The sequence below is a fragment of the Lissotriton helveticus genome, chromosome 5_1 (assembly GCF_964261635.1).
Source record: "Lissotriton helveticus chromosome 5_1, aLisHel1.1, whole genome shotgun sequence".
Classification (NCBI taxonomy): domain Eukaryota; kingdom Metazoa; phylum Chordata; class Amphibia; order Caudata; family Salamandridae; genus Lissotriton; species Lissotriton helveticus.
In genome coordinates, this window is record NC_136065.1 from 1,920,955,597 (window position 1) to 1,920,969,051 (window position 13,455).

The window sequence follows — 13,455 nt, forward strand, 5'->3', positions numbered from 1 at the left end:
ATGCCTTGTAATTTATGTTTTGGTTTTCAAAACATAAATAAAAGGCATTGTCATTTACAATGCCAATAGCTTAAATGATCACAAATGCGAAACGTATTGCATTCCAAATGCTTGAAGGCATTGCTGAGTTGCCCCTTTTTGTCTCCCATGGCCCCTGAAAAGAAAGCTCCCCGTTTGCTACAATTTAAATAAACAAGCCTTTGGTCACAACTGCGTACAAGAGACCCACCTGCAGTAAGAGAAACTCATCAAAGAAAATAGTGCTTACAGACTAAAGAAGACGTACTGTGTAACAACTGAAGTAAAAGGGCCGGTCCTCATGGGAGGATACAAATGAAGACAAGGCGGTACGGCTAGGGCGCTCGACCTCGGACCTGGGGATCTGGGTTCGAGTCTCGGTAACGACGCCAAAACCTCCTCTGATTCTGGGCAAATCACTTAATCTCCCCGTGCCTAAAAATGAATGTGTATCTGTCCTCATGTAACGTAACTGGTGCTATGTAAAGCACTCTGATACCTGATTCGGTTCGGGTCTAGTTCGCGCTATATAAAACTCTGCAAAAAAAAAAAAAAAGGAGGGACTAACAAGCCTAATAACGAATCAGAAGCCAGCATTTATGAAGGACAATTACACTAACCAATGACAAATATCGGCGGAGAGTGGGCGGGCTTCAAGTACATACTCCAATACAGCATGACTCGCCAAGCAGCGCATGCGCTGGCCAGGCTCGACTTAAACATGCCAAACTAATGATGCAATATTATCATAAAATGTGCCGCATTACGTCGCATAATTTGGCTTTTCTGGCTGCATAAACTACTTAACTCTGCCGCATAATTTGGCCCTACCCTGCTGCATAATTCCAGTGGCCCTGATTATGAAACATTCTCTAAACTGAACAACCGCATGATGGTCAATTTAACGACTCACAAGTTGGGCTGGGGAATATTCCGTTCGGCTGGAGGAACTGGTGGAATTTTGTCAACTCTGCATTACTGTTGTAACACTGAGTTCTGGCCAAATTCGTCAATCGGGTCCCGTGCTCACTAAGCCACTGGAGTCAAGGGGGGCGTGGCTACGCAAGCCACGATGGCGGCCGTGCTTTGTTGAGGCTCCGCGATCGGGCTAATAATATATCTAGCCCCGAGGATCGCCGTGGGCCCCTCCACGCAACACTGCTGACCGGAGCACCCCTGTACCCCGGAGCGCCGACCACAGTGGCTCTGCCGACGCTGGAAGGGGCGAATTTCCTCTGTGTTTGCTCCCGCCGGAGCCACACGCCGAGACCCAAGATGGCGGCCACGACCCGGTGACACTGCTCTCCCCGAGACTCCCTCAGCACAGCAGTAGAGTGACCGCCGGTGGATTTCCCAGATCAGGCGGCGAGACCTGCGGGGGTTGGGCGCTGCTGTGTCCCATCGCTGCAACAACCCCCCCGACTACGGGAGCCATCCTGCCGCTCCGGGGACTCACCCCTGCTGTGTCCCGGTCCTCGGTGGCCGCACCGGGCAGTCCGCCGAGCCGGCCAACATTGCTACGCCCGTCACCGGAGGTAGGCACGAAGCGGAGATTGCCTGCGTGACTGGGGCGCCCTCCACGGCCACCTGACGCCTGTTCCCCGGTGGTGCCTGACCTTAACATGGCGCCCATACTCGTCTGAGAGGGACGGCGTCTGAGGGACTCCCGGCAGCACTTCTGGAGCCCCAGATCACCACGCGCCTCCCTCACGCTCCTGCTACTTCCACCTGGAGGGTCTGAACAGCCAGCGGGGGGGCCCCGCAGCCTGCACCCCCTGCGCCACCATTCAAGTGCGAGCACTTCACCGCTCGGGAGCCCGAGACCTGGTGGGCTAGCCCTTGGCCGCCCTGCACCGGCTGTGTCCACGCATCCTCCCCTAGCGTGGGTCTGCTCGAGGGACCCTTCCTCGAAGAGCCCGCCTCTCCCTGCCCTCATTGACTCACAGCGCCCCACCTGCTGTCGGCATGGGGATACCAAAGGGCACACAGGCGACCGCCGTCCCAGAAACGGCCCCCGAGAATATGCCTCACACCCGGACCTGGTCGCAAACCCACGCGCCTCAAACGGACCCCACCTTATCGGCAAAGCTGGACCAGGTGCTGGCGGCCATAGAGATGTCCCGACTATCGATGGAGGAACGTTTGGGCACCCTCTCGACGGACATCAGCTTGGTCCGCGACGATCACCGCAAACTGGCGGACAGAGTGACGGAGGGGGAGAAGATACTGACCGACCTACAACCCGCCGTGAAGGCGCAGGGGACAGATCTGCAGGAGGTTCTGCGTCGCGTGGCGGCCCTTGAAGAGCGCACAGTCGATTTGGAGGGGCGGTCGAGACGCTGTAACATCCGCGTCCTGGGCCTTCCGGAGGGAATTGAGAACTCAGACCCCCTGAACTATATGGAATCATGGACCAGATCTTTCACCCCCGAAGCGGAACGCTCAGCGTTCTTCTCCATTGAACGAGCCCACAGGGTCCCCGCCCGGGAGCCAAGACCAGGATTCCCTCCTAGGCCCATGTTAGCCAAGTTCCTGCATTTCCGTGACCGCGACGCGGTGCTCGGCGCGGCCCGGGCGGCAGGCCCCATACAGGTGGAGGACCAGCATGTCATGGTGTTCCCGGACTATGCTCGAGGAGTTCAGCAGCAGAGATCCACATTTCTCGAGGTCAAGAGGCGCCTCCGCGCAAACGATGTCCAATACTCCTTGCTGTTCCCAGCCCGCCTCAAGGTCCTACACAAGGGTAAGGCCATCTTCTTCATCACCGCCGAGGAAGCGCATGATTGGGCTGAGCTCCACTGCCCACTACTGCCGAAGGCGGGTGCCCAGCGAGACCAGAACAGTCGCTCACCGAAATCCAGGAGACGTGGTTTGAAGCACCCCCGAGCGAGCCCCTCCAAGAGCCACGGATCATCCCCTTCGAGATCGCCTGATTTAACGCAGATCATGCGAGAGCGACGAGATGCCCTGAGGGCGGTGATTGAACTGCACTCGTCACCCCTAGCTCCAGATTTGGAACGCCAGCCACACCTCTTCACTCCGAAGAAAGACCGTGACAGTGATGGCACCATGTCGGGAATAGGTCAGGCCTCCTCCCCCCTGGTCATCACGCAAACGATGGACGCTATCCTGGATGGACGACCTAGCACCTCCGAGTGATGTGTGACCGGATTGTATCCTCTTAATGGACACCTTACTTACCGAATATGCTCTGACTCTACTTCAGCGCTTTTCCTATGTAGGGCCACGCGCGACATACGTTACTTCTACAACAGCCCGATCAGCCCCCAGCCTCGCATACACGCGCGCTGCCGCCCCCGCAGTTTCTTGTTGTATTCTTCCCCTAGTGGGACACTAGTTTGGATATGCTGCCCCCGGTGATGTATCCCCTGCATTGGGACTGTTTCCCGCCCCCTGTTACCACAGTTTTCCCTCCTGTCAGTTCCTGTCCCTACCCCTCAGCAGCAAGGCATACACGGGCATGCACACGGTGTACAACCTCACATTTCCTCGGGCCTCCTGGGCGCTCTCAGCAGTTTACACGACCTCTGATTGATGGCAGTTCCACGATCGGACGTTAATGTCCTCACACTCAATGTACGGGGCCTCAACACGCCTAGTAAGCGCTATTCTGTTTACTCATACATCAAGCGCAAGACAGCTGGGATTGCTCTCCTGCAGGAGACACACATTAACAGCACCGAATTGGGCAGACTGCAGGCTAAATGGCGCGGGACGTTCTGTGCCACGACCTACTCGGCATTTGCGCTCTGCGCTTTAATCTGGGTTCGGCCAGGCACCCCCTTCCGGGAACTTAAGCGGGTGGTGGACAAGGAGGGCAGATATGCTCTACTGGAGGGGCTTTTAGACGGTCAGGGGATCCTCCTGGGCAGCATATAGGCCCCTAATTCTGAGGAGGACAAGTTCTGGGATCACCTTACGGGAGTCCTGGCCCAATTCACTGCTATTCCCTGGATCTTGGGAGGCGATTACAACTGCACGCTTGACCCTTCCCTGGACCGATCGCACCCTCCCCCTCCGCGCTCCCCAGCCCCCCCGACAATCAGAGTTGTTCCGCGCTTGGGCCACGCACTGGGCGCTCACCGATGCTTGGCGACACCTACATCCTCATACCCGCCTTTATTCGTTCCACTCTATCCCTCACAACCTCCGGGTCCACCTTGACAGGTTTCTATGCTCAGCGCAGATCCTCCCTAAGGTCGTCTCTGCGGACTACCTGGGGCGGGTCATCTCAGATCATGACGCTCACATACTGCGACTCACCTGGCGCCCCCCACACCCACCAGTCCCTACCTGGCGACTACCTAGGGAATGTTTGACTGATCAGGTGTTCCGAGACTCGCACACACGCAGCATACAGGACTACTTCACACACAACACGAACACAGCTTCTTCGACACTGATAGAGTGGGATGCGTTCAAGGTGGTAGCACGGGGGGAATGCATTAAACAAATCACAGGGTTCCGGCGCACGTTGGAACAGGCACTCACAACCAAGGAACAGCGCCTAGCTACACTCACTAAACAAGTGGATCCCTCTGAGGAACACGCTGCGCTCACGGCTGAAGCAAAGTCAGCCTACCAAGCTGCCTGTGCAGATCTCAGGAAATATAATTTTAGGGCCTATGCCTCCAGAGTCCATAGAGACAGGGTGTTGGACCCGTCTGCTTCTGAGAGTCCCCTCACCAATATGATTTCTTTTGTTCCCCTGAACCTCCCAAAATTTGCCGCTTTTTATTTGTCTACCAGGACCTTTTTTTGTGTGTTGGTTCATGGGGCTAGGTGTTCCTTGACACCCAGTTGCTCACAAGGTTTCTGGCACCTATGTACAAGGCGCCTGGCGAAACCTGTGGACATGAAAACTGAGGTTGGCAACCTGTGTGTGTTTAACCTTAAAATGGTGGACACATATTTCCCTCATGTGAGTGACTCCCATTGGAGCCTCCTTGAACCCTGACCTTTTGTGGTTTTGGCGCCCTTTCTGGTTGGCGCGCTTTCCTGACAGGAATTTCATAACTTTCCTCAGGTACACAAAATGGCTGCTCCAGAGCCCCAGTACGGTGGCTCTGAGTGACCAAAAGACACCTCAAAAGTGCCATGCCATTGACACAGCCAGGGAAGGTTCTAGAACCTTCTGGCTCGTGCCAGTACCTCAGGGCACTGGCTATATAAAGCCCAGTCCCTGGCGGCCATTTTAGATGTAATTCATGTTCCAGACTTGACACCAGAGTGACACCTGCCCTGCTGACCCCTGAGGTGGCTGAGAGCACAGGCAGTAGAGTGGCAAGGGTTAATAGCCTGATTCCTGACTGGCGTTCCAGTCAGGCGTGTTCCAGTAACCTTGCGCCTACAGCGCCTGCCCAGCTAGTGCCTCATTGCCCCAAAAGACTGTGGCCAAGTTTATGTGCCTCCCCGCCCCCCTCCCCGGTGGCGAAGTCGTGAAGAAAAGGCGAGTCGCGACCTTCCACAGTGCCCCCTTCGTGAATAGCGCCTATCGCGGGGGACTCGGACGTCTCCGAGCCCCACCGGCGTTGCGCGCTTCCTGGTTGTGCAGTGACCGAAGGTGAGGTGGTGCGCCGGGGCGGGGAGAGGCCGGCCTTCATTGGGCGGGATTAGCGTCCCTGCCCTTTCCCCGAGACCCGGGAAACTGTTGCCGTGGGCGGGACCAGCCCCCGTATGAGGAAGTCGGAGGGAGGTCCGTGAAGCCCCTGAGAACCCTGATGCTGGCGTAGGAAGTGCTGTGCCCCGACTGAATCGCTATTCGATTGCAGCCGTAGTGAGGTCGGTCGTTTCCCCTGGAGGGGTGCCGCGTTATCAAGGAACTGTGCACCGGCGTTGATTTGAGCGAGCGCTGAGACTGAGTGACCCCGCTGGCAGCCGTCCGTTCGTCTACTGACTTCGCACTGTGCTACCCTGGTGCCTGCGATATTGCCCTAGGCTCAAGTAAACCACACCGGCAAGCGGACATCCTTCCCCGGTGGCAGCGGAGGGCCAAATGTCATATTTACTGTGTTTCCTTGTCTTTAGGTACACGCGAATGGGCCCCACGTGAACATAAAAGAGTCCCCAGTGCACCATGAATCCAGAGAAGCCCGCATGCATTCCCCATGATTCTGTGATGTATTTCCTATGGGAACTGTATCAATATTCCTGCTTCTGACCCTTGCCCGGTTAATAAATCAATAGTGACCATACAACGGCACAGAAACCCGCTTTCTGATTAGGTCATAGCGCATGCTACCACCTTAAGCAAGCACTATTCCTCCAGCCCCCATAGAAAGCATACCGAGTTCTCAAAACAAATCAAACCTCCAGCGACCTGGGAAATCCCCCGCAGCTATTGTTTTGATTTAGCCAAGAACTCCAGTAAAGAATGTAAGAACGACCAGTTCTAGTGACATCCTTATTGACGTATTTATGTCCATCCTTACGTCAATCTCGGCACCTTTCAGGTATAAATATTACCGACATTGCCCTAAGCAACACACGGTAGTGGTGACGAGATTGGAGCAGCGCGACTTGCCGAGGAGCCCAGCTGAATGCAAAAAGCCCACGGACGCTGCCCCTCCCTTTTGACGCGCTGAGAGAGAGACGCTGCCTTTTCTCCTGCCGAGAAATCCAGCTCCGGCGTTTCCAGCTGCCCTTGCAGGCAGCTGGGATATCAAGTCCTGAGATAGAGATACCAGCCCTCCTGCCTTCTAAATCCCAGGTACAGAACTGAATAACCCCTTACAGAGAATTCTTGAGTCAGACCCTTGGCAAAGCAAACTCAACTTAAACTGCTACTTATCTACTCCCGCCCACGTATTAGGCTTAGGTCAGGTACACCGGGGTAGGCGTAGTTAGAAGCACCAGTTGAGTACGATTAGTCAATGTATATATGTATGTATCTATTTTATCCATTTTAAAGTATCATATGGCTAAGAAACCATATCAATGCTTTTACAGTATTATTTTATAATTCTGCTTTTACGGTATGCACTGTACTTAACTATAAGTATTGCAATAATAGCGATTCATTTCTCTTGTACGAGAAAAGAGACTGATCAATAAATAACACCTTTTTATTGAACACGCCCGTCTCTTCCTTTTTTCTACAATCTGGTGAAACTAAGAATGCACGTACTGACTGAGTAAAATAAGTTGTCTTTTGTTTTCACACGACTCTAGAGATATACTCTTGATTAGGGGAGAGCAAAGTTGTCATGTTCTATGGTTGTCAGAAACTAAATCCCTTCTTGTCTATCCAGGGAGGTTAAACTCCTCCTTGCCTATTCGAGAAAGTTTCTAGTGAACTCTGAGCTAGCTGGCACACATAAACGTTAAGTCTAATATCGTCAGTAGAAGACCTAGTTAACCCCAGTCCTACGTCTATACTATTGAAGATATTATTCCAATGCGCAGAGCCTATTGGGATAATAGGAACTACACTACATGGCGCCCAACTGTTTGGATAGGCGATAAATCTAACGTAAGACATTAGAGTAACTCAGTCGTGCTTTTTCACACAGACCCTTTTTTCCCCATAATACTCCAAAGACATCTGGAGTGGGTGAAAGGTTAATTCCGCCAAACTTAGTAGGAGGAGACTCCTATGTATGGTTCTTGGTTTATTCAACGTTGAAGGATACACTGTTCCAAAATATTGTGCATCTAATCTTTGTTTCCGTAGAAACCTGACCTGCAAATAAACAAAATTACCTTCCTGTCAGTAAAATGTCAGACAGTGAAGTAGAAAGGGAGACAGCTAGAGTAGCAGCTCAACTCCTAGCGGATGACAATAGTCTCCTACAGCAAGACCCAGGGGCAATACTAATCCCGGTCAACATAAGGAAAACTATAACTTTAAAACTTATAGAAAATGGACTGACACCGAGAGGTGGTACAGTAATATTCGTAATTGAGGCACACGAATATCGGCAGACAGAGGTATTCTATTCATGGATAAACTTTCCAGCAGCAAACGCTGTAACAAAAGAGTTCCACTATTATAAAATAGAGGAACCACCAGATATCTACACTCCTTTCGAGGAGGTGGAGATGCTAGAGATCGCGGGTCACCCGACCAATAATTTCGCCACTTCCGGCTTCGGGCCCATATACTTCAAATCACCAGATACATTGATCGGATGACGTCACAATCTACTACCAATAATTGTGAGTTCCTTTTCTAATTTCTAGTGTACCCGACTTACCATCCGCTGTTACGGGTACCTATGACCACAATGGATCAGGGAGCTAGCTGTAAAAGGAAAGGCAGCAAAAATAATATACTCTTCAATAAATGACTTTACTTTCATTAAATGACCATGGACAACTAGAAGTTTTGAAAGTTTATATAAAGTTCAAATCAGTGTGAAAATCCAACTTACATTGAGCAGATAGTCAGTTAAGCAAAAACATTTGGATTCAAGAGAAATGCGACTGGGAACCTGCTAAGCTAGTAAACTAATCATGAAAGAGTGAACACGGGTGATGAAGAAATAACTAGGGCAAGAATCATTTATGCTATGGAATGGGAAAACTTTAGAAATCTAAACAGTTCGGTTAACGTAAAAATAGGACACACTATAACTTCAGTAAATCTCTTCATTCAGTTTAGTGAGAAAATTTATAGAACGCATTAAACAAGTTATAAACTGCAATGGAGAAAAATGAATTGTAAAAGGAAGGGTAACATAGGAACACGCTATGAAAATAAATGCATACGTTTCATGAAATGCAATGAGTTGCGGAAAGCATGGAAAACTTATCATGTGCAAAGGTATGTCTTTATTGAAGCAAAAGACAGAAATTTAGAAAGGTGCAGTTTCAAGAGATTTAGAGCAATATTTACCTAGACTGGTGTGAAAAACCAAACCCTGGCCACGGGTCAGTTAAGGACAGGAAACCCTCAAGGAAGGATACCCCTCAATGGACAGCAGGTGCAGAATGGACACCCAGGACAGGACAGGAAACCCTCAAGGAATCAGGACAGGACCACCAGGACACGACCAGCACCCGCAGTTCGGACAGCAACGCCTGCGCTCCACCCTCTCTGCAGCTATCGATCAGAACCCCGATTGGGTTAGCGAACTCCCAGCAAAGTGCTTCGCCAGCACTTTTAAGGTTTAGTAAAACCTTAGTCTATGGTCAATTTCGGACAGAGTGCTCCGCAGCGCTCTGTATCTTCAGTCACACCAATCAGAACAGACTATTACAAGCCCTACTTAGCATCCTAGGGTGCCGCCTAGCAAGATTGGGGTTCCCACGAGAAGTCGCAGAGAATACAATGGAAAGAACACATTTGGTTACAATTGAATACAATCATGAAGCCTTGGCTGGGTGAAGGTGCACTTTCTCATGCTGGCGCTGGCATCAACCTTCTTTGGCTTCGGTTCAATGTCACTGCACCATCTAGTGATTCTGCGCAGAAATGCCCTCCAAGATGGACTCCCCAGCCCCAGCACCCCTCAGTGTCGAGGATACATGAAAAGTAAGCGAAAACAAATTAATACATAGAAATAAATGAATGTATTACATGTACTTTGTACTTCAGACTTTACCATCAGAAAAATATACTATGCAATTAGACATTAGTAATATATACACGGACACGAGAGCAACTGCACGAACATCACCACGTTAACACGAAAGCTGCGTATTACGCATGCGCCCCCTTTCCCTCCAGAACTACCTCTACGTAGAGTCACGTGAGTGTGACTAACGCATGCGCAGAAGCGAAAAGGCAAGCAGCGGCCATTTTTAGGGACGAGGATTACTTGTTTAGTAAAACACATAGGCAAGCTTCTCTATCATACATATATATCGAAATAAAAGATATTAGTAAGACGTACAATTCGTTACGAGGTTACAACGGCTTTGAGGTTCATGAATCGAGCAAGTCGCGATGCGAAATCTTGCTCTATCAATCCCCTCTTTGATGATATTTACTATCATCACACATACATGGACCCAGATGCCAACTTTCTTTCACACTTTGTACAACTCTATCTCTTCCAACATTCGATTTAATTTTTCCTTCTCATTTTTGGTAGGGTGAGAATTTTTCACCCTTTTGTAAATCTTATTATTTATTTCCTCCAATTCAAGCTCATCCGCATTCCGTTTCACTCCTCTTGCATTCACCTGATACTTCTTATTATGCCTTCGGCATTTGCAACAGACGAATATGAAAAATAGGATAAGACCTATAATTCCAATTGGCATCAGTACTTTGAACAATAAGCTTCTACCTAAGTTAGCAAACCAATGACCTACATTTGAGAGACCATCAACTAGTCTCTTCCAGGCACTGTCAACCTCGAGTGGTTTGAGTTCCTTTTCCAAATTAGTAATGTTTTTCACATATCTCTTGAGCTGCACGCTCTTGTCCGGAATGTAAGTGCAACAATGTTGCGCCTTTAACATCCGGCAGACTCCGCCCTCTTTTGCTAATAAGGTGTCAAGAGCAAGTCTGTCCTGCAAAACCATTGATCTGATCGCAACCATTTCGGTATTGACCAGCAGAAATCCATGAGCTGTGTCAGTAGACAACACATCCACTACTGTGGACAATTTGCAAATTCTGTGAGTGTTCAGAACCACTCCCACTCCAGGTATCAGTGCACTAAAAATACTACCCATTATTTCACCTACACTTTCTCTTTTACTACGCACTAAGCCATTAGTGTTTTCATTACTTCCAGCAATTTCATTCACATGGTATATTTTCAGGAAGACAATGCCAAAGTAGCAGCTTCCATACCAGTGATCCGGCAATTTGAAATAAGCCTTGTCCCCACATATATAATAAATTCCAGGAAACACAGGCTCTGACCCATTTTTTAATCCCCAACCTCCAATTACCTTGTAATTATGCTCACATTGACTGGAACCAATGAAAATGTTATTATAATAATCAGTCTTCTCACGGTGAAGACAGAGTTTCCCTTTCTTTTCAAAATCCAGCAACAAAGCAGGCCCTGCCTCGCCAGTTGAGGTGCTTTCCATGTTCTCAGCCCATTTAGGTATTTTCTGCTTTTTGTCATTAGCCTTTCTTTGGAAACTCTCCCTTCTCTTCTCTGCCATGTTTAAAAATATTTTCTCTTGTTCATGCAGTGAACAGGTCAAGTTATCTCTATGTGCTTCAGCTATGTCTATGTTGCCTATAGTCAGAAAGTAGTCTCCCATATAGCGTATCACGTCACTTTTGGTATGTACAGGATTCAGATTCCCACGAATGGGAAGTTCAGAAAAGATCACGTCATTGTTAGAGTAATAGTACTGTAACGGTCCTCTTTTGTAAAATAAGCTTGCTAAAATACTACAGGAAATTCCATATGTCAGGGGCAAGTGATGGTATGTCACGCCTTCAGCTACAGAAGTAGGTAGCTTCATGCAGACATAGCAATCCTCTATCTCCATAGTCTCTACATAATGTACTAACAAGTTTGCGAAAACATTTGAGTGTGTCTGATTCCTAACTCCGTGGTAATGTAGTCCTTCCTCATCTGATGCATCTAAGTCTCGTTTTGTCTGTTTGAGTGCTTTCTCACGTCTTTCTACACTTCGTGTTGTCAGTTCTTCTGTGTCAGTGATCTGAGTTGGGGAAATATTAGTATTTTTACTAACCATAAAGGGAATGAAAACTGTTAGTCCTATCCAAACTAATATAACTATAACTATACTACATATACATACTTTGCAGCATGTTTTGCAACAACTGCAACTAGGCCTTCCATTCGTTCTTGACTCAGACATTTTGGCTCAGAAGAAATTTCTCAACCCCTCTTTGTAAGTTTACACAGGCAGCTTACTCTGTGCAACCTCAGGTGAGCTCGTCTTCCTCTTCTTCGGAGTACTCAGCAACCGGTTCTCCGTCACTTTCGTCAGTGATATCAAGTTCCTCAAAAATTTCCAAGATTAAGTAGGTCCACTCCGGATCTTGATATTTTTCGTTTTGTCTTTTTATTCGTTCACTCCTTCTTTTAGAGCTATCTTCAGGTATTTCTGCAATTCGGGGACTTCTTCTTAGATCTGCAAGTTTTTCTTGGACTGTTTTTATTCTTAATTTCAGTCTCTTAACATACCTTGGCTCAAGGTGTTTCTTTTTCTTTAGTCTTTTAGCTGGCACTGTGACTTGGCTTACTTCTAATGCTCTCTTATTTTCGCTTGTTGGTGGCGCTTCTGTTTCTGTTTCTTCCCTACCTGTCTGACTATTCCCAGGTCTTGTATCTACTTCTTCTGCCTGGTTACTAAACTGGCCTTGTTCAGGTTGAATTTGCGTTTGGCTTTTGAATGTCTCTGATTCTTTGTCCTGAACACGTTCTTCTAGTTCTAACTGATCCTGTCCGAGCACTTCGATCCCTTGATTTTCTTCTGCTCGAACTATTACACTTTTTCTAGTCTGTCCCTTTTCGACATCAGGAGTCAGTGGAGGAGTATCGATCACTTGTTCTGTCCCTATCTGACCTTCTTCTTCGTCCTCAGACTTGATGTGAATCTCAATGATCTGAGGGTCTTCGCCTGTGCCTTGCTCGACCTCACTATTCCACTCTCTGTCTTCTCTTATTCACTCTCTTGTTCTGAGTGGGTCTCCAGAGAGATCGACTATGGGTATCCAATCCTCTGGCCAGATTTCCGGCAGCTCGTCTTCAGCTACTTCTGGACCAGCCTCCTTTGGACGTTCAGCAGTACTGGTGCTTGGCCGCGCGTCATCAGTTACCTCCGGGCCAACATTTACAGGACCTTCCACTGGGCTGGTGCTCGGTCGTCTTGTGTCAGCTACTTCAGGACCAACATCTGCAGACCCCTCAGCTGAACGACCTTCTGCTCCAGGCTCCTCGTCAGGTTTCACCTTCTGGGTATGGCTGGCATGGATCCACTTGGGAACGCTGGCGCACTTTACAGCAGTCGTCGTTACCAGGATTACTTGCCGCTTTTGTCCCCACCTTGGTGCTAGACAACTTGAACGAGTGTGCTTCTTTATTTTAACCCAGTCACCAGGAACCAATTTGTGAACTGGTGTTGTCGGGTTGACGATGGCTTCTGCCCCCATCTGGCGAGAGATAGAACGCACTTGGTCACCCAGTTGCTTGCAGTATTCAAGTACCAAATCATCAGAAATGCTTAACAGTTTGTATCCTGGTACCCATGCTTGTCTCATCACTCTTCCCATCAAGATTTCATGGGGGCTCAGGCCTGTTCTCCGATCTGGAATGCTTCTGAGTCCCATCAGGACAAGGGGCAAGGCAGCTATCCAGTTCAGACTAGTGGAATCACATATTTTTGCCAATCTATTCTTGATGGTGCCATTTATTTGTTCTACCACTCCAGAAGCCTCTGGGTGATATGCACAGTGCAGTTTGTGTGTGATCCCAAACGCTTTGCAAAGGTGAGCCAAGATATCATTCTGAAAATGTCCGCCTCTATCTG